At 51.4% G+C, this 17,604-nt stretch overlaps 1 protein-coding gene across 2 annotated transcripts in view; it reads left to right on the plus strand.

Annotated features, from left to right (window-relative positions):
* The window catches only part of LOC107510552 (high density lipoprotein binding protein), a 60,335-nt gene that overhangs the window by 541 nt on the left and 42,190 nt on the right, over nucleotides 1-17,604 (plus strand). The gene's annotated exons all lie outside the window — the stretch shown is intronic.

The raw sequence follows: 17,604 nt of genomic DNA on the forward strand, positions 1-17,604 counted from the left end.
CCGCGCGCGGACCATAGAGTTGGGCCGCTGTCCCCGGGGACGTGGCCTTCGTGCGCCCGGTTTTAGGCCTGCGTCCGAGGCGCCCCGCGCGGCCCCTCGCTTCTCCTTGGGTCTGGGTTGCGAAGCGATACCTGGGGGGGCGCCCCCCAGCCTAGCCCACTGGGGTGACTAGGCTTGGGGACAGGACGGCAACACGCCGGGGCGGGGTGTGGGGCTGCCCCCTGCCCGGGGTGTCCTCTCTGCTCCCGGCAGCCTGCAGGCCCAGTGGCTGTCCGATACTCTCTTCAAGACGGCGCAAATGCTCGTACCGGAAACCTTTGTAGATTACTCCCGACCGAAAGTAAACACATCTTTTGAGTCTCTGGTGGACGGGCGACAGCGTAGTGTTGGGAGCCTGAAGCTGTTTCTGATAATAGGGCATACTGAGAGCATTTTTGAAAAGCGGTTAGAAACTCAGCCAGCCGCCAAATATCCTTTCCCATTCGACTTAGAAGATGACAGGGTTAGTTTTTGCATGGAATTTGAACACCATGTCAAATCAAAGGAGAAATCGACCTGTGTGTTCTTTAATTAAACAATGCTTATGGTGAAATGAAATAAGGAATATAGAAGTGGCGACGTTTTCAGTGACAAGGATGACTAGCCATTCTGTTTTGGGTTTTGCTACCTGTCTTCTGGTCCCATTTCATGGCTATTTTAAGCCCTCAGGCAGTGACTTCCTGTGTTTGATGTCTGCTTAAAGATAGTCAGTTTCTTGGCAGGTAATTTTGTTAAGGCCTTATTAAGGTAGGGTGTTACGTTTAGGATTTTGTCTGAAGCAGCTGATGGATGTGCATTTATGCAAGGAAACCTGGGATAGTGAAACATTGGGCACTCTGGGTGTCCTCAAGCTAAGCTCATTAAGTACCTTTAATGCTAGGATGTTGGAAAGTGTTTAAGGTAGTTAAGAAGGATTGCTTTCTTTACGTGAATTCTCAATTCTCTGAGTCTGAGACAGCAACCTGTCATAGAGCTTTATGTTTGGAGAAAGCTGATCTGAGCCCCTCAAACCATGAGGGACAACATTTGAAAGCCAGTTAAATAATTTACAGTGAGGATTATACTTTCCTGTAACTGCCATTAGTTTAATTAGTGTGCCGAGCAGTATTTGGGGGTTTACCTCATCTTCTTCAAAGTTCACAGCACCTGGGTAAGTCATGCCGCGCGCGAGGAGAGCACACTCCTACGGCCAGGCACATTCCTCAGCACCTCCAAGCCTGGCTCGGCCTGTCACAGTGGGCCGAGCCAACTTCCCAGCGGCCTGGAGGGAGAATTTCTGCTTGGATCATCAAGTATTTTTTCCTTTGGTTTTGTCATTTTGGGCTTCTGATTGACTTCAGCCTCATAACTTCTTCAACAAAACAGTTCAGTTCAGAAAACATTGGAAATTGCTGTGTGCCGGGCACTGTTAAGAGTTCTGGGGATGCAAAGGTAAAGAAGATATAGGTTTTTCTTTTCCTTGAGCAGTTTATGGTCTAGTTTAGAAGATTCACTTGTAAAAGAATTAGATTACAGTGCAGCAATGGAAGTGTGTACCACATTTGGATATAGGAAGGAGGAGGCAGTAATTGCCTGTTAGAAAGTCTTCACAAAGAATGTGGTTCTTGAACTGGGATTTAGAGGATGAATAAGAGTTTTTGTAGGTGGGGTCAGCAGTCTGAGGGGTTCTAGACAGGAATACTAGCCTATACGCAGGGGACACGTGATGGTTGTAGCTGGTATATATGGGCAAGAGGTTGCAAATTTGGTGCACTGCTGATGTCTCAAATGGCAGAGGGCTTGCGGAGATCCTGTTGCAAAGGACTCCATGCCCTTCAGTCAGTCGTATCTGGGACAGGGTTTCAGATGATTACCCGGTCTACCAGGATGACTTGTGACCTTTAGTCACAAGTGGATCAGATAGTCTCCATTAATGCTTCTCAACCAAAATGCACTCATTTACCAAAGGGCTTGAGCAGAGAACACTTTTGAAGTGCCAAATGGTTACTTCAATTTGGTATGGCCCAGTCAGTATATGTGCCTCCCACAGGGCTAGTGATCGTGGGAAGGCTTCTTCCTTCTCTGTTAAGAAATAACTAAGCTCCTGGAAAAAATAGCACACAGCTGAGTTTTCAGTTGCTGAGTTATGGTTGCAAAAAGTCCAAGATGCACATCGTAAAAGTTTTTGCACAAGTAGAAAAGTTTTTGCACAAGTAGAGAATCTCTCAGTGTGTCAGAATGCCTTTCCCCTTAAGTTGTATAAGCACCACAACATTCAACATTTGAAAACCAAGAAAGCATTAAACTTTTTTCATGTCTGTAACATTTTACAAATTGATTACACAGATTATTTTGGGCTAAACAGGGCTTTCTTTATTTTCTTTTTAATTTCTAAAATCAGACATTTTGGAAGTGACATCTCAAGTAGGCTGTTTTTCTAGGCACGCTGAAGTTCCTCGAATACTGTTAGAGACGAGCCAGACATGTTGTCCCGGACACGTCTGGGCATCACGTGGGGTTAGTCATCTTGATGCTGTTCGTTTGGTAATGGTACACTGCGGATAGTCTTCCTTAATGCTTGTCATTGGCATATGAATTTTAAAATTAAAAATTTTATTTCAAGTCAAAGTTGTATCTTCATGTTTTTAAAAAGTCAGACAAATCTAGAAAGATGCATAAGAAAAAACTGACTCTCCTTCCCGCAGCCACGTCTCCTTCCCTGCAGAACACCCACCCGTGCTCCTGGCGATCGCGTCGGTCTTTCTTTGCCGCCACCTCTGAAGAGCGTCTGTGCCCCGCTAGCGCACGGGCCGCTCTCGCCCCTCGTTCGCACACGGTCTCGTCACTGATTCTCCGAGTAGCTCACGCTCACCCCTCTGCCTTCTCTGTGCAAACACCCGGCTGGCTGCCCAGAGCAGGTGCCTTTCATTTGGTCAGTTCAGTCTGTCAGGTGTTTGCATTCTGACTGCATAGTGTCATTCGCAGCTATGCCAGCGGTGCGGAGCACTTTTCCTTTCTTGGATGAGTTTCTGTTGCATGAAGTTTTTAGGAGTCTTGTTTGGTTTTTGTTTGCTTAGCTTTCTGTGTATTTGTCACTAAACTTGACCCCAGATTCACCAGTTGTCTCAATCTCTTTTCAAGAAATGTAGTCCTTAATTTTATCTGATGAAATTCCGTTTTTTATTAATTTCACCTTGAATAAATCTCTCCCAGGCCTCTAACCTGCTGGATGGAATCTCCCTGGAACTCTCGTCACACCTTTTGCCTCAAGTCTTCCGTTTCCTGGAACGCGACGTTTTTGCCTCTCATTTTGACGGAGCGCTTCCTCAAGGAGGTCCCAGGAGGAGATGCATGGGGGGTAAAGCCGGGAGAGCCCGAGTGTCTGGAGCGCTTTGCTCTGCCCTCACACCCATTTCGTCCCTCCTGTCTCCCAGTGTTATTGTTGAAGGCTTTTTATGTGACTGTGTTTTCTCCTTTGACACTTGGAGGATTTTCTGTGAAATTCAGAACACCCAGTACGGTGACGTCCTCTGACTTTGTTTTTATCTGATGTCTTACCCACACTTTGGGCTCCTTTAGTCGAAAATTCTCATTTTTCAATGCTGGACGTTTTTCTTGATTTATTGCTTTGCTTTCTTCCCATTCACTTTTTCTCTCTAGAATTAAACTATCGGACCTTCTGGTTTAACACTCTGGCTCTCTTAGGGTTTCCGTTTTCTCTCTGGGAGACATTCTCAATATTATCTTCTAGCCTTTCTGTTGGGCTTTTCATTTTATTTTGAAGAGCTTTCTCTTGTTCTCTCCCTGTTTTATAACCTCCTGTTTTTGTTTCATAGATGTAGTACTTCCTTTTATGTGAGGACATTAGCGAGTTGTAAAATTTTCTTTTCCTGAAGTCTGTTTGCTTCAGGCTGCTTTTTTGTTTGCTTTGGGGTTTTGCCTTTCATATCAGAAACTTTTCTGGGCTCTCTGGTGTGTTTGTACCTGCTCAATTGTCAGAGGGCTGCTGAGCCTGTGGTCCAGCTTGTCACCTGTGCCATTCACTGTGCAGGCGCCTGGCAGGGCCATTTCCTCACAGCCCCCTGTCAACGTCTTTGGGTCTCTTCGGATGATCCAGAAACATGTCTTCTAGCCTCTTCTTGCCTGGCTGTGTGTGTTTAGGGAGGGAGGAGGCTGCAGTCTCAGAAGCAGCTGGAAGAACTACCGTGTCTTCACCACGGCTTCCTGCCCTCCACTGTGACTAGTGTCCCCAGTACAAAGACTGTTTCCCTTCCCAAGGCGAGTCCACGGCCTTGGGCCTGGGCATGAGAGGCGGAACGTGCCCTCTTTAATGGCATTTTCTTACCGCTTTTGCCTGGGTGCCCTATGCAGTGCCCTCTTTAGCTTACGACCCGTGTTTCGCTGAAATTCGTGGTTCCTTCTGTTCCTCGCTTTTCTCTCGCAGCCCAGCTGTGGGTTGCGCTTCGTCCTCTTGTGTGCTGAAGCGCATGGGCAGGGGAGCGGCCGGCGGCCGTGAATGGCTCAGTCTTCATAGCTGAGAAATTCAAATGGCCAGTAAGCAAACCAAGATTTCAGTTTTACTGATGATCAAAGAATTGACATTAAAATCCCATTTCCCTACAGACTGAGAAAGATAAAGTTGACTATTTTAGTTAGAGGGCGAAGGGGCAAGGTGTCGGGATGTCATGGGGTGTTGCCCATTTTAGATTCCTTGGCAGTGCCTGTCTGTGCATCCGCTGTCGTATAATGGTTATTTCTAGAAATTTATCCTGTGGCACTATAGGCTCAAGTGAGCAGAAGATACTCTTTGGCAGTGTTCCTAATAGCAAGAAAACAAAAGGCAACATCTGCAGGGGATTATGTTCATTTCATTCAAATGCATTTGTTACCAAATGAGATAAATTTGTACTACGTAAAACCCGGAAGGACAGCCATGATGTGTTTTTAATGGAAATGAGTGTAGCAAGTAGCAAAACAATTCGTATAATGCGATCCTGTTTTTTTTTTAAACCATGTATTAACATATCCAAGAAAAAAAGTTAGATGAAACAATAATTTTGGAGATAGTTCTTGGGGAAGAATCAAGAAGGATTGCCAGTTTCTGCATTGTTTTGTCGTCATTGCATTTCACAATATTTTTAGGCTGAAAATTACATTCCTTAGTAGACCAGTGCAGCAAGCTTGCTATAGTATCACTATGTTAATACACACGGTATCACTACAGCCAGTATTAAGGTCGCCCCACAGCCGCTGCCCATCCTGTCCCAGGCTCTGTGGTGGGTGGAGGGTCCTCTCAGGAGGCTTAGCTGTGCCCCAAGACCCCACTACTGAGACAGCAGCCTTCTCTGAGGCAGGGAGAGGCAGGAAGTTGCTGATGCAGAAGCCAGTGGTTAGTTAGCAAGTACCGTTGAGCAATCAGCATGAATTCTTTTCAAATAAGTGTTTTCTGAAAACTCTCAGGTTTGCCTTTTGTTTGTATGAATCGGGGCTCTCGTCCTGCCCCGGACCTCCTGAGGCATGCCGCAGCACTGCGTCCTGGGCGGCGACCGGGGCGTTGGTTCCCCACCAGACAGACAGGGCTCGGGGGTGTCCAGCAGGGTGGCGAAGGCGGCACCGTGCGGGGCTGGCAGTCAGGAGCCCTGCGCCTCAGCCCTGTCACCGCAGGTGCTTCTGATCCCTAGGACTTTGGCTCCTGCTTTGTTTTGCTTTGTTTCAAAGATAAGGACCCGGAATTCACAGTCTCCCCCACCCCTCCCCTCCCCTCGCCTCACCTCTGATAGCACTGAACCCTTGGCCAGGTCCATTTATCAGAAACTTTGTTTCAAAGTTTGGAAGAGTGACATTGGAGCTGCACTCAGCAGGCGTCTCGTTCGGTGACCAGCCGCACGGGTGGGTGCACGTGACACAGAGCTTTGCCTTCAGCGTTTCCCATGCGTCGGGCTTTGTGCCCTTCTTTGTCCAGCGGTGGTTGGTTCAACCAGGCGATTTTGCCCCTGAGAACATCTGGCAGTGTCTGGAGACAGGCTGTCCTGCCTCAGGGGTGCCGCGGGCAACCACTGGCCAGAGGCTGGAGGCGCGGCACTTGGAGGAGCGGTCTCGCCCGAAAGGCCAGCGGCGCTGCGGTGCAGGCTCCTTGGAAGGGCGCTGGGATGTCGCCGCACAGGCCCCGTTTCTCAGTGGGGAGAGATTGGTGGGTGAAGCCACTCGCGGAAGCAGCCGTGTCGGGGCTGCGTGTCCTGTGCTGTTGGAGCCGTCCCACGTCGATGAGGGCGGCGGTGATGGAGAACCCTCACCGAGCTATCTGTCCTGTGTCCCCTAGAGTCGGACCAGTGTTTCCATCAGCCCGTCGCAGCAGCCCAGTTCCACCACCGCTGGCTGCCTCCCGGATGTCATCGAAGGAAGGCGCGGGTCTCGCGGACCAGTGCCATCGTGGTTTTGCCTGCCCCCCCTCCCGGGTCGGACCCCATGGCTCAGCAGAGTAACTCGGTCGTGGCTCGTGCCTTGGGCTTTTGAGGTGATGAAGCGACGGAGGAGTGTTGATTGCCGAGAGCCGAATGTTCTGAGCGCTCGTCCGGCGCTGGCTTTGGGTGAATCCCCGCCGGCTGCAGGTTCCAGGGCAGCTCCGGGCGCCCGTCACTCTGGGGCTCCTCCCCCACCGTGACGCGGTGGCCGCGAGGACTGGCTTCGCAGGGCGGCCTCCTCTGGAGGGTCGGACGTGCCTGGGCCCGCAGATGGCCGCGATGCCGCTGTGCCGGGCGTCCCCTCTCGGGAGGGCCCCCCGAAAGCCATCTGCTCGTGTTGCCTCCCTCGGGGCCATGCCGCATGACGCCCGTGACCAGCTGGCCTCTCGCGTGGGGGCGCAGGTTGAGTGAGGGGCCAGATTTCTGAGGCCCGGTGTCTGGGCCCCGCTCTGCTAAGTGAGGGGACCCTGTGTGGCGTGGCCACTGCTCAGCTCTGTCCACTCACGAGCATGCACTTCCCGGCCACGGGGCCAGTGACAGCACCGAAGCTTCCTGGAGGGCGTTAACCTCGGCGAGCGTGCTCAGCGCACACCGCAGTCTGTACTGCAGAAACCGACGGGCCTTGCGGGAGGCCCCGCACTGTGACCTCGGTGGCCATGTGGTGGCCATGTGTGCGGCGCACGCATCCCCTGTGAAGGGGGTGGGGACCGGACCGGGGCGGGGCGCTGTGAGCCAGCGGCTCAGGCTCTGCCCAGGGCCGGCGCAGGCGTGCCCGGCGGCTCACGGGGGAAGAAAGGCGGCCTCCCCTTCCCGCAGGTCCCTCCGTGGAGAGCAGCAGCCAGAGCATGGCAACTGCTCCTCACCCCTAGGAGCTGCACGTCCGGGGGCTCTGGAGAGAGCTGCGCTTGTAAGAGGTTGCCACAACAGATGGCCTTCGGGGACGTGGTGGAGCTAGAGAAAACGCCCTTGTCCCGAAAGGACCAGGCGCCTCACACAAAGAGGCCAGAGGGAAAGCAGACAGACGGTCGACGTGAAGCGTTGACAGAGTGTGTGTGAAGGGGAGCTGTGCGCGCGGTGCCTTGTGCTGTCTGTGAGGTTGGGGCTCAGGTGAGTGGCTTGCGGGCGCGGCTCGGCCCTCAGGCTCCCTCCTCGAGGTAACGCGGTAACGCGTCCGGTGTCTGATGCCTCGTTACCTCGTTACGTAGGGTTGAGAACTTTTCGCCCTCTTAAAATTCTTGTCTGATCTCGGAAGCCGAGCAGGGTCAGGCCTGGTTGGTACTTGGATAGGAGACCGCCTAAGAGGACCAGGTGCTGTAGGCGTAAAAACAACCAACAACAACAACAAAACCAAACACTTTCGTTAGAAGTTAAAAAATAAAAGAGGAAGCGCTAACCCTCCGTGGCGTCTGCCTCTCCGCTGTTCCATACTGGTGGTCGGACCCGTGTGACTTGACGGTGTCTGGTAACTCAGAAACAGGGCCCGGGGCGCGTCCGAGTGGGGCGCCCCCCGCGCACTGGCTCCGGGTGCGGTAGGGGCAGTGGGAGCCACCTCCCAGGTGGTTCACTTGCGTTATCCGTGCAGGTTTTATTTTGTAATAAATATGTGTTGCTCTTCATTTCTCATGTAGTATATTTCTAATTTTATTGACACTTAGCTCATTTATAAATGTCTTTCAGATGGACTTACTGGATTATATTTACTGATTTTCTGTTAAACAGATTAGGTAGGCGGTCGTGTATCACTGGCTTAAATCAGCATGTGTGAGATCAATTAGAAGAATACATTTTTTTTTCTTTTGAAACAAGGCTTCTATTTTGATACATTCGCCTGTGCTCGGAGCTGACTCGCCAGCCCCTGAGACCAAAGTTCTGTGTGGCCTTTGTCGCTGTGCAGTGATCTCAGCCGTGCTGCCGGGCTGCCTGCGCGCGGGGCCCCTTGGCTCCCAGGCTTAGCCCTGTGGTCTCGGGAACATCCGGGCAAGAGCCAGCTGCAGCCAGGGTGACCCATCAGTCTCAGTGCCGTCGGGGTCCATCCTTAGTTTACACAGGTGCCGAGGACCGTCATGTCCCCTTGAGACTAGTAAGTGCAGCTCTGTTCTGAGAGATTGGGTAAACACAGAAGGGGCCGCGGCGGGCTCTCCCGTGAGCTGTGAAGGACCCCTTTGCTTGTGGAGCACCGTGGCGTGTCAGCCTCCTGGTCCGCGGTTGGTCGGGGCTTCCAGAATGCTTCGCTGCCGAGCTGGAGAGAGTGCGGGCGGGCCTCCAGCCCTTGGTCCTCCAGCCCTTGGTTTCTTCCAAATGGACAACCTTTGCCTTCAGGCAGTGCTGGAAGTTTCAGGACCCGATCTTCGGGGAGGAAGTGGCCTGGGGAGGACTGGGCGGTGGCCATCTGTGTTGTCTCCATCTAATCTCGCTGCGGTCTGTCTTGGATGGCAATTCGGGTTTTTGCTGTCAGTTGGGGCTATGGCTGTATTGAAGGCTCTTTCCGTTTTAGCCTATTTATAACTTTTTTGGAATGCGTTAGGAAGCCTTTTGTAAGAATATTTTATTCTAAAATGTGCTATTGTTGTCTTATCTCCTTGCCCCAATCCTGAAGTGGTAGGCATGTGTGGGGAGTGTTTTTCTGTCTTCCACGCCATTGCTGGGGGGCACGGGCATGCTCCGCACCCAGCCCACGGCCGGCTTCCCTGTCTGGGGTCAGTGCTCCTCTTCCGGCCGCGGCCAGCTCCGTCTGCTGGTGTCTCTGAGTTGGCCTCTTGCTTAGAGAGGAGTCTGGGACTGGGGCTCGGTCGTGCCCGCAGGTGCCTCTGATGGGCGCCTCGTGCTTTCCCTTCCGAACGTCACATCATGTCAGCAAAGCCCCCGGAGCACAGGGGCCCCTGACAGGCTTCCTGCCTCCTTGTAGGGGTCCCCAAGTGGACCTCAAAGTCGTTCGGGATGTGCTGCTGTGCGTGTGTAGATTGTGCCGTCAGCAGCTTCCTTGACACTTTCTAATGGCTTAAAGTCTACTTTCATGAACTTTGAAAAAAAGATGTGTAACAGACTTTTGTGTCATAACAGTAGCCTGAAATTGAGGTAAAACTTTGTTATTCTATTTAAAACGTCGGTGAAATGTGCATTGATCTTAATAGCTGCGTTCATAATTCGACACATATAATCAAAGTTGGGGTGTGACTTTGTGCTTCAGTGGTCACCGTCATTTGCCACCCCTCTCCGATGTGGATGTGTTCATTTCCAAATTAAGGCATTTATTTCAATTACGAAAATAGTGTTATCCGTTGTTTAAATTTTTTTCTTTTTAACTATCTTATATTTACAGAGGAGTTGCAAGTATCGTACAAAATGCTTTTTTTGAACCACCTGAGAGTAGGGGACATGAAACCTCATGAGCCTTGGGCATTTTGGTGTGTCCCACCAACGACACGCACTCGTCCTTAACCACCGCACAGCTGGCAGCGTCAGAGCTCAGCATGGATGCCTCTCAGCGGAAGGATCCCGTTCAGAGTCACGCGTGGGCGTTTCATTATCGGGCCCTTTCAGTCTCCTTCAGATCGGAGCGTTTAAGCCATCTTGCCTCGGCTTTCCTGATGTCGATGCTTGCATGGGTCACAGACAGTTATCTTGGAGAACATCCCTTAGTGTGGATTCGGTGTTTTCTTTTGATTAGATTCGGGCTTTGCATCTTTGCCTGGAACGGCACAGAAGGGAAACGGGATTCTCCACTCTGCGTTGTCAGATTTCAGTTTGTCTCCTCCCTTTGAGCACTTGAGCAAGGTGATTTTTGCCGGACTTCTCCCCTGCCAAGTCTTTGTAGTAAGTATACTGCGGGGAGGTCCATTTGAAATTAAATACCTGTTCCTATCAAACTTTTCCGTTTATTCATTTGTTTATGTCAACACAGGCTACCCGTTTCCCGTTGTTTTCCGTAGATTATCACCCTTTATTGTCATTATTGATTTTGATGCTCACATTGTCCAGGCTTGGCCAGTGGGAACCTCCCTCCTAGGGCCAACTCCCGTGTCCGCCTGTTAAGTCCTCGTCGTCGGTTAAGCGCTTCTCGCTTGCTGGGACAAGACGCGCTGGGCTCTTCGTGCCTTCCTGCCTCGGCCCTGGGGCAGCCCCCCGCCTAGGAAAGCCGGCTCCTTCTGAGGGCTGCCGGGGCTCAGAAGCAGAGTCTGGGCACCAGGAAGGTCGTCGTGGCGCTGTGAGTGCACCCAGCCCCTCGGAGTGGGTGTGCGTGTGCGTGCAGGTGTACACGTGTGCGCTTACACGTACGTGTACGCAGATGCCTGTGTGTGACGCACTCGTGTTTGTTTTTACGTCTGGGGATTGAAAACCGCGCGTTCACTCCGCCACCTGCACTTTCAGCCTCATACCCTTTCCTGCAGTGACAGTCCCCGACGCTGGCGTCCCCGACGTCGTCTTCGGGTCAGCCACGCGGCATGGCGTGTCTCCTGCACAGACGCCCTCTGCCCTCTGCCTCTCGCCCGGCCTCTGATCACCCGGCTCTGTGGACACCCTCGTAGGCGGAGGCGCGTATCCCAGTTCTTAAAAACCAGGCCCCGTGTGCCGTCCCGCCACCGCCGTCGCCGCACGCCTGCGCGCGGGGTCAGCGTGTCCCTGCAGTTCCCGCTTCCTCGCCCGTGCGCCGGCGTGCCGTGCCGTCCCCCGCCTGCGCGCGGTGCCGCCGCGGGCTGCTCCCTGCTGCGTCCTTCTGCAGGTGCCCGGGAGAGCAGCTCCCTGAAGTGTGACTGCTGGATCGGTGGTGTGTGTGTGTGTGTCTATCATGTGTTCTCGGGTGCCTTCTAATTTTATACACCCTCGGTGGTCGAAGAGCCTGTTTTCCTCACCATGTCAAAACCACGTCCTTTTGTTCATCTTCGTCGATCTCAGAGTGCGGGCTGAGTGAGGACGAACGTGTATTCACGTGTTCGCGTGCAGTATGTGTTAATTTTCTATGAACTGTGTGTTGACTATGTCTTACCCTACTGAGATGTTTTCCCAGCAAAAAAACTGTATTTGTGTCCTAACTTCTTTATCATTAGATGGTCTTCGCTATATAAAAGTCTTAAGCTCTAATAGGATCAGATGAGCTGGCATCTTCCGTGGGGGTGTCTGCAGCCCGCGTGGTGAGCAGGCTCTTGCTCTCCCTGCCCCCCAGGGCAGAGGCGTGTCTCAGCGTTCTGGCTCCTCAGAGCTTGATCGTCTGCCTCCAGATCTCTGATCCAGATCTCTGACCTCTGATCTAGTTGAAACTAATTTTGGAGTATGGTGTGAGGTAGGGATAAACCTTTATATTTTTTTCCAAATGGACAGCAAATTGACCTAATTCTGTTTATTGCTTGGTCCATCCTTCCTCGTGAATGTGAAATGACATTGGATCAAATGATAAACTCATAGGTACGCATGCATCTGTTTCATCCTTTTTTTCTTTTCCTTAGCCAGTACTACTAAGTACTAATACTATTTTTCAGTCTTTACTAATTGTAGGTGAATCTTAACCTTTTTTGGCCCAATAATTTAGGCTGGTTTTATTTTTTGGTGAATTTGGGAATCTTTTTCACAGTGAAAAATCCTACCGGGATGTTGCATTAGTTTCCTAGGGCAGCCATAATAAATCACCACAAGTACCGTGGCCTGAAACAGCAGAAGTTGATTCTCTCAGCCCTGGAGGCCAGGAATCTGAAATCTGGGGAGGTGACACTGCCTGCGGAGCTCCAGGCGAGAGACCTTTCTTGGCCTCTTCCAGCTGGTGCTGGCTACCCCTAAGTCCTTGGCTTGTGGCCCATCGCGCCGACCTCTCTGCCTGCAGCTTTCTCCTCCACGCTGTTTCTTCCACTCTTTTATAAGGTCGCTGGCGTTGGCATGTGGGGCCTGCCCAAATTATCCAGGGAGATCTCCTTGAGATCTTTAATTACATCTGGAAGGACCTTTTTTTTTTTTCACCCTAAAATAAGGTAACATTTACATTCCAAATCCGACAGATATCTTTGGGCGGCCATTGTTCAGCCTGCCACAGATAATGTTTGGCTTTTCCTTGAGGGTGTAGATGAACTTGGAGAGCACAGAAATCTTTGTGGTAAGTCTCATGGGCTGAGCCTTGGTGACATCTGCCTGATTTGGGCCCCTTGTGGGGGGAGAGGGAGGGAAAGAGGAGGAGGCAGGAGGAGGGGAGGGAGTCGCGTTTTGCTGACTTAGTGAACTCTCCTTCAGTTTTCCTAGCCTTGCCTTAGAGGGGTCTTCTAGATCGATGGTCATCTGCAAAACAGTGGCATTTGTGTCCTTGCTTAATTATGTCTCCTTAGGGTACGTATTTCACAGTGTTTGACAATAGTAGACATCTTAGCCGTTTTGTTACTTATTTCAAAAGGGTAATTTTTAGCTTCTCACTAAAATTGATATATTCCGGGCAATATTTTTATAACCATTTACATCTTCCCGATGTCGAATTCCATCGGAAGCAGGGAATGAATGCTGAATTTCATCAGTCTTTTGGGCATTTTTTTAATGGCCATTTACCAGTCCTGCGTGTGTGTTTATTTGTCCTTTGAGCTCTAAATGCGAGATTCACACACTCCTAATATTGAGTCCTTCCTGTGTCCCCACAGCAGACCCTACTTAGTCATCGTGTCTTGTCCTCTAATTTTAGTGTATATTTTTTAGGCTGGTGTTCTGTGTAAAGCTTCACATGTTTGTAAACTGATTGTCTCTCTCCTCTGCAGCACCCACTCATTGTTTGGGGGAGGCAGACAGTGCCCTGATTTTCCTCTTGGAGCCACCCTTTCCCACCATGCCTGAGCCATGCATTTTGGATGAAATGGCCGAGCTGCAGGGGTGGACCCCGCTTGGCTGTGACCAACAATCATATTTCATCCCCTTGGCCCCTCGACTACAGTTATGGGTCCCCCTAATGGGCTCAGAACCCAATTATGCCAGTGAGATACAAAAATAATTTTTGGGGCCCCCATGAGGCAAAGAAGCTCTAGCTTCCTTGGGATCTACCAGAGATATAATTACTGTAATTTGTGCCACTGTTCTTACTGCAAAACTGGGAAAGGATAATATTGTATTATGTATGTGAGTTTTCCTTTTCTTCGTGGACTAGAGAGAGCAGTGGTCGCGAATCTTTGTGGCACCAGGGACCGGCGCTCCTATGAGAATCTAACACCTGATGATCTGAGGCGGAGCTGAGGCTGTGATGCTACCTCTGGGGAGCCGCAGCAAATGCAGGGGAAGCTTTGCTCGCTGGCCTGCCGCTCACCTCCCCTCCCCCGTCCTAACAGGCCATGGACCAGTACGGCAGCCAGAGTTGGGGACTCCTGGACTAGAATGGGTTAATTGCTCTTTGATTGCTTTTTTTAGAGAGGCATTTTGGTTTTGATTGACCAACCTGTTTTTTGTTTATCTTGTTTTACGCCAGTTCGTTTTATTCCTTCTACTTTGATTTTTCTCTTTCCATCTCGAATGCTCAGCTTATTTATCTTCATTCTTGCTTATCATGAAATTTGCAAGTCTGACTCATCCTCTGAGTGTGGCCTTGGCAGCATCCCTTAGATCTTGAAAAGTAGTGTTCTTTATTCGTTTTCTTTTTTTAAGCCTTTTTATTAGGAAAACTTCCAAATATATCCCAAAGTAGAAGAGAATACCGAAATCTCACGTACCTCACCCGGCTTCAGCCATTGCCCGCATCTGCCATTCGTTGTGTCTTTCCCTGCCTCCCTCCCCCTACCACTCCCCCACCCAGAGTTTTCATTTTCAGTTTGAGTATTTTTAAAGTCAATCTCGGATTTCATGTCACTTGTAAATACTTTAACATGTATCTTTAGTAGATGAGGGCTTTAAAGAAATACCTTAGAAAATTAGCTATGTTAATATCACCTAGTGTTTATTTATTCTGTGTTCAGTTTTCTCCAAATGTCACAAAATATGTTTTTATACTCGTTCTGCTTGAATCAAAACCCATAGAGGGTCCCCACACTGCACTTGGTTGATGCTTAAAGTTTCTTTTAAAATCCATGACAAGTTATTCTCCTTTTTGGAGAAGACGCCATTGATCTATAAAAGCGACGGGGCCGCTTGAGCTGGGGACTTCGCCGCACCCTGGATTCGGTCGATTGTGTTGTGCTGTGCAGCGTGTTTCTCTGGTCCTCATACCCTCTGTAAACTGGTAGCTGGGTCTGGATGCTTGAGTGGTTTCGGGTGTGTTTGTTGCAGGGGTGGGATGTGGGCTGGGAGGTAGGGGAGGCGTCAAGAAGCCATGGATCGCACTGTGCGCTTCATCATTGCATTGGCCGCAGAGGCACTGTCTGGCCGTCCTTGATCGGTGAGTGCGTACGGTGTCCGCAGGCTGCCTCTCTGCCTTACGAAGTTCCGAATGGGCTTAACAGCCATTTCGCTGGTACCCGTCATCTCAATGCTGTCTTATTTTCCTGTTAGCATTGTGACAGATTACCTGAAATCTGTCTCACTGGGACGAAGTCGAGGTGTCAGGGCCTCCTGGAGGCTCTAGGGAGAGAATCCGTACCTTGCCTTTTCCAGCTTCTTGACGTCACCTGCATTCCTTGTGGCCGCTTCCTCCCTCTTAAGGACACTGTGATTACATTTAGTTCCCACCCGTACAATCCAAGCTACTCTTTGCATGAGTATTCCTACCTTCGTCTGTAGTAGGCACAGGTCAGGACAGGACCGGGGTGTCTCCGGGGGCCATGATTTAGCCTGCAGTTGGCAACTGCAAAATGAAGATGTCCCAGTCCTAGTTCTGCATCGATCGATCGGCACTCTCACTCAGGCACCCCTGGTTCTGTTGTGCTTCACATGCTGCGTTTTTTACCAGTCGGAGGCGAGCCCCTCCGCCAGCAGAAAGCTGACGACTCGCGTCCTCACGATGCTTGCCCTCTGGCGGTGTCCAGAGGCATCCCGCAGCATCTCCAAGGTCTCTGTGTCGGGGGGCGGGGGCGGGGGGGCGGTTCCCTGATCAAGTCTGATTATCTTGAAATTTAATTCCTGCTGGAGAGAAAGGGGAAATGTCTTTCCTTTACCAGTGTCAGAACTAGCAACTTCCATAGTGACTGCATTTAGTGGCTTTTCCCCTAATCATCTGGACTTGTGGATGTGGGTATCATTGTGTTTCAACCTATCGAAGTTGTTGTTTTTCGTGTTTGTGTTGTTCTCCGAAGTTGGGTTCTTCCCTGGACGTGACCCCGTTTGTCCTTGACTGCCTCGCTTTCTCCCACGGCAAGGTGCGCCATCGTGCCCATGTTCTGCCCCACGCCTGGACTGCCCTGCTTCGGGTCAGCGGGGACACGCGTCTGGAGGCCGCAGTGTGTGGCGCAGAGGCGCTCACGGCTGCCTGTTTCTTCTCGGGGCGGACGGGCCTGGGGACAGTCGTGAGTGCAGACGTTCCCAGTTCAAATATAAACTTACGTCATTTTCACTTAAATGTACACCTTTTGCTTATACTGCCGATCTTGGTTTTTAAGGACACCGAGCACTTTATCCTACAACGTCTTTTTAGAATGACAACAGTCATCGTGCTAGGCTACATCCCACTTGGAATATGTTGTCAAACTATGGTTTTGAAGTAACGTTTTTCTCCAGTGCGTATGCCACCAATGCGACATTATTAGATTCGTTTAGATGTTTTTAGGAAACTTTATTGAAGGACGATAAACAGAGAACTCTGCAGATCATGAGTGTGTGTGGCCCAGGGAATTGTCACCACCTGAACCCCCCCACACAGCCGACACCAGGATGAGGAGCAGGACGTGTTTGTTTTTCGCGGCTGTTCCTCTCCGATCAGTGCGGCCCGTGATCCGGAAAGCAAAGCTGCAGATCGTGGCACACTCGGGAGAGTGCGGCTCCCGCCCCCGCCGCCCCTTTCCTGCCCCGTTACTTTAACGTGGGCAGATGGCGTGCACCTGAGCTTGGGCTGCAGCGCGGGAGCAGCCGGCCTCCTGTGCCGGACTTCGTTCCTGCTGCGACTTTTCTATGGGCCCCTGTCCACCGAGCAGCCACGGTTCTCCCCGGCGGGCGCTTAATGTCTGCTCGGAGCTGGCCTCGGCAGCTCCCCTGGAGGGGTGCCATGTGTGGGTCTGGACCCCGCTGTCCCCTGCCCCTCCCCTCGGCTTCCTGCGGCGCCACAGGGTCCTTCTTTCCTTCGGACCCTCTGGGCGGTGCTCTGGGCGGTGTGTTCTCGCCTGTGGGCTCTCGGCAGGTGGGAGGGCAGGTAGGAGGGCAGTGTGCGGTCAGGGCCTGCTCTGAGGCCAGCGTCTCGCTGTCTCACTCAGGATAGGGCGAGGCGCCCCCCGCTCGGGTCTGCTCGCTGTGCTTGTCCTAGGGCGCCTCAGTGTTGGGCTGGTTCTTTGTGTCTTTAAGGGCTTCCATGGAGTCTGTAAATCCAAAAATAAGGTTCGTCCCCTAGAGTGGACTCAGAAAGGTAGTACTGAGGGAGATAATGGAGTCCCATGTCCTTGTCTGACAGTGAGGAAACAGGCCAAGAGGTGTGCCCAGTGTCACCAGACAGGCTGCACACTCTGTGTGACTGCAGCACGCAGACTCGAGTTTCCTGACGTCGGTGCGCCTTCGCAGAGGAGCACTGCGCTCGGAGCACTGGGTCTCAGTGCTCCCACCATGGCTTCAGTCGGCTTTGTATCCGCACCAGAGGTGTTTATAAAGGGAGCTGAGCTCATTCTAGCTCAGGGCGCTTTTCTGTGTAAATTGTAGGAAGAACACCTTCCAGTACGAGTTGTTGCCCCAGGTCAAGCTCAGGGTGATTTCGTTTCCTACAGTTTCCTACAGTTTAATGGGAATTGCAGTCGGAAGCGCGGATGTGCTTCCGCTTGTCACAGGGAGCGGGGTCTGCCAGAGCCCCAGCCTGTGGCCGGTCCATCGCATCCCGGCCGTGCTGGCCTTCTCTTTCTAGGAGCACGCTACATTGAGGCGGGGGGATCCGTGTGCAGGAGCTGGTCTGAAACATGTCACCATGGCATTTGGAGACATGAGTGACCCAAGGGTCACGCAGAAGTACCTTCACCAGGAAGAGTGGCTGGTTTTTTTAACGAAACAAAGAATTTTTAGAGACAGAGACCCTGAGAAGTCATCTGAGCAGATGGTCACGCAGCAGGCA

This window comes from Rousettus aegyptiacus, unplaced genomic scaffold, assembly GCF_014176215.1.
Source record: "Rousettus aegyptiacus isolate mRouAeg1 unplaced genomic scaffold, mRouAeg1.p scaffold_m13_p_2, whole genome shotgun sequence".
NCBI classification, from domain to species: Eukaryota; Metazoa; Chordata; class Mammalia; order Chiroptera; family Pteropodidae; genus Rousettus; species Rousettus aegyptiacus.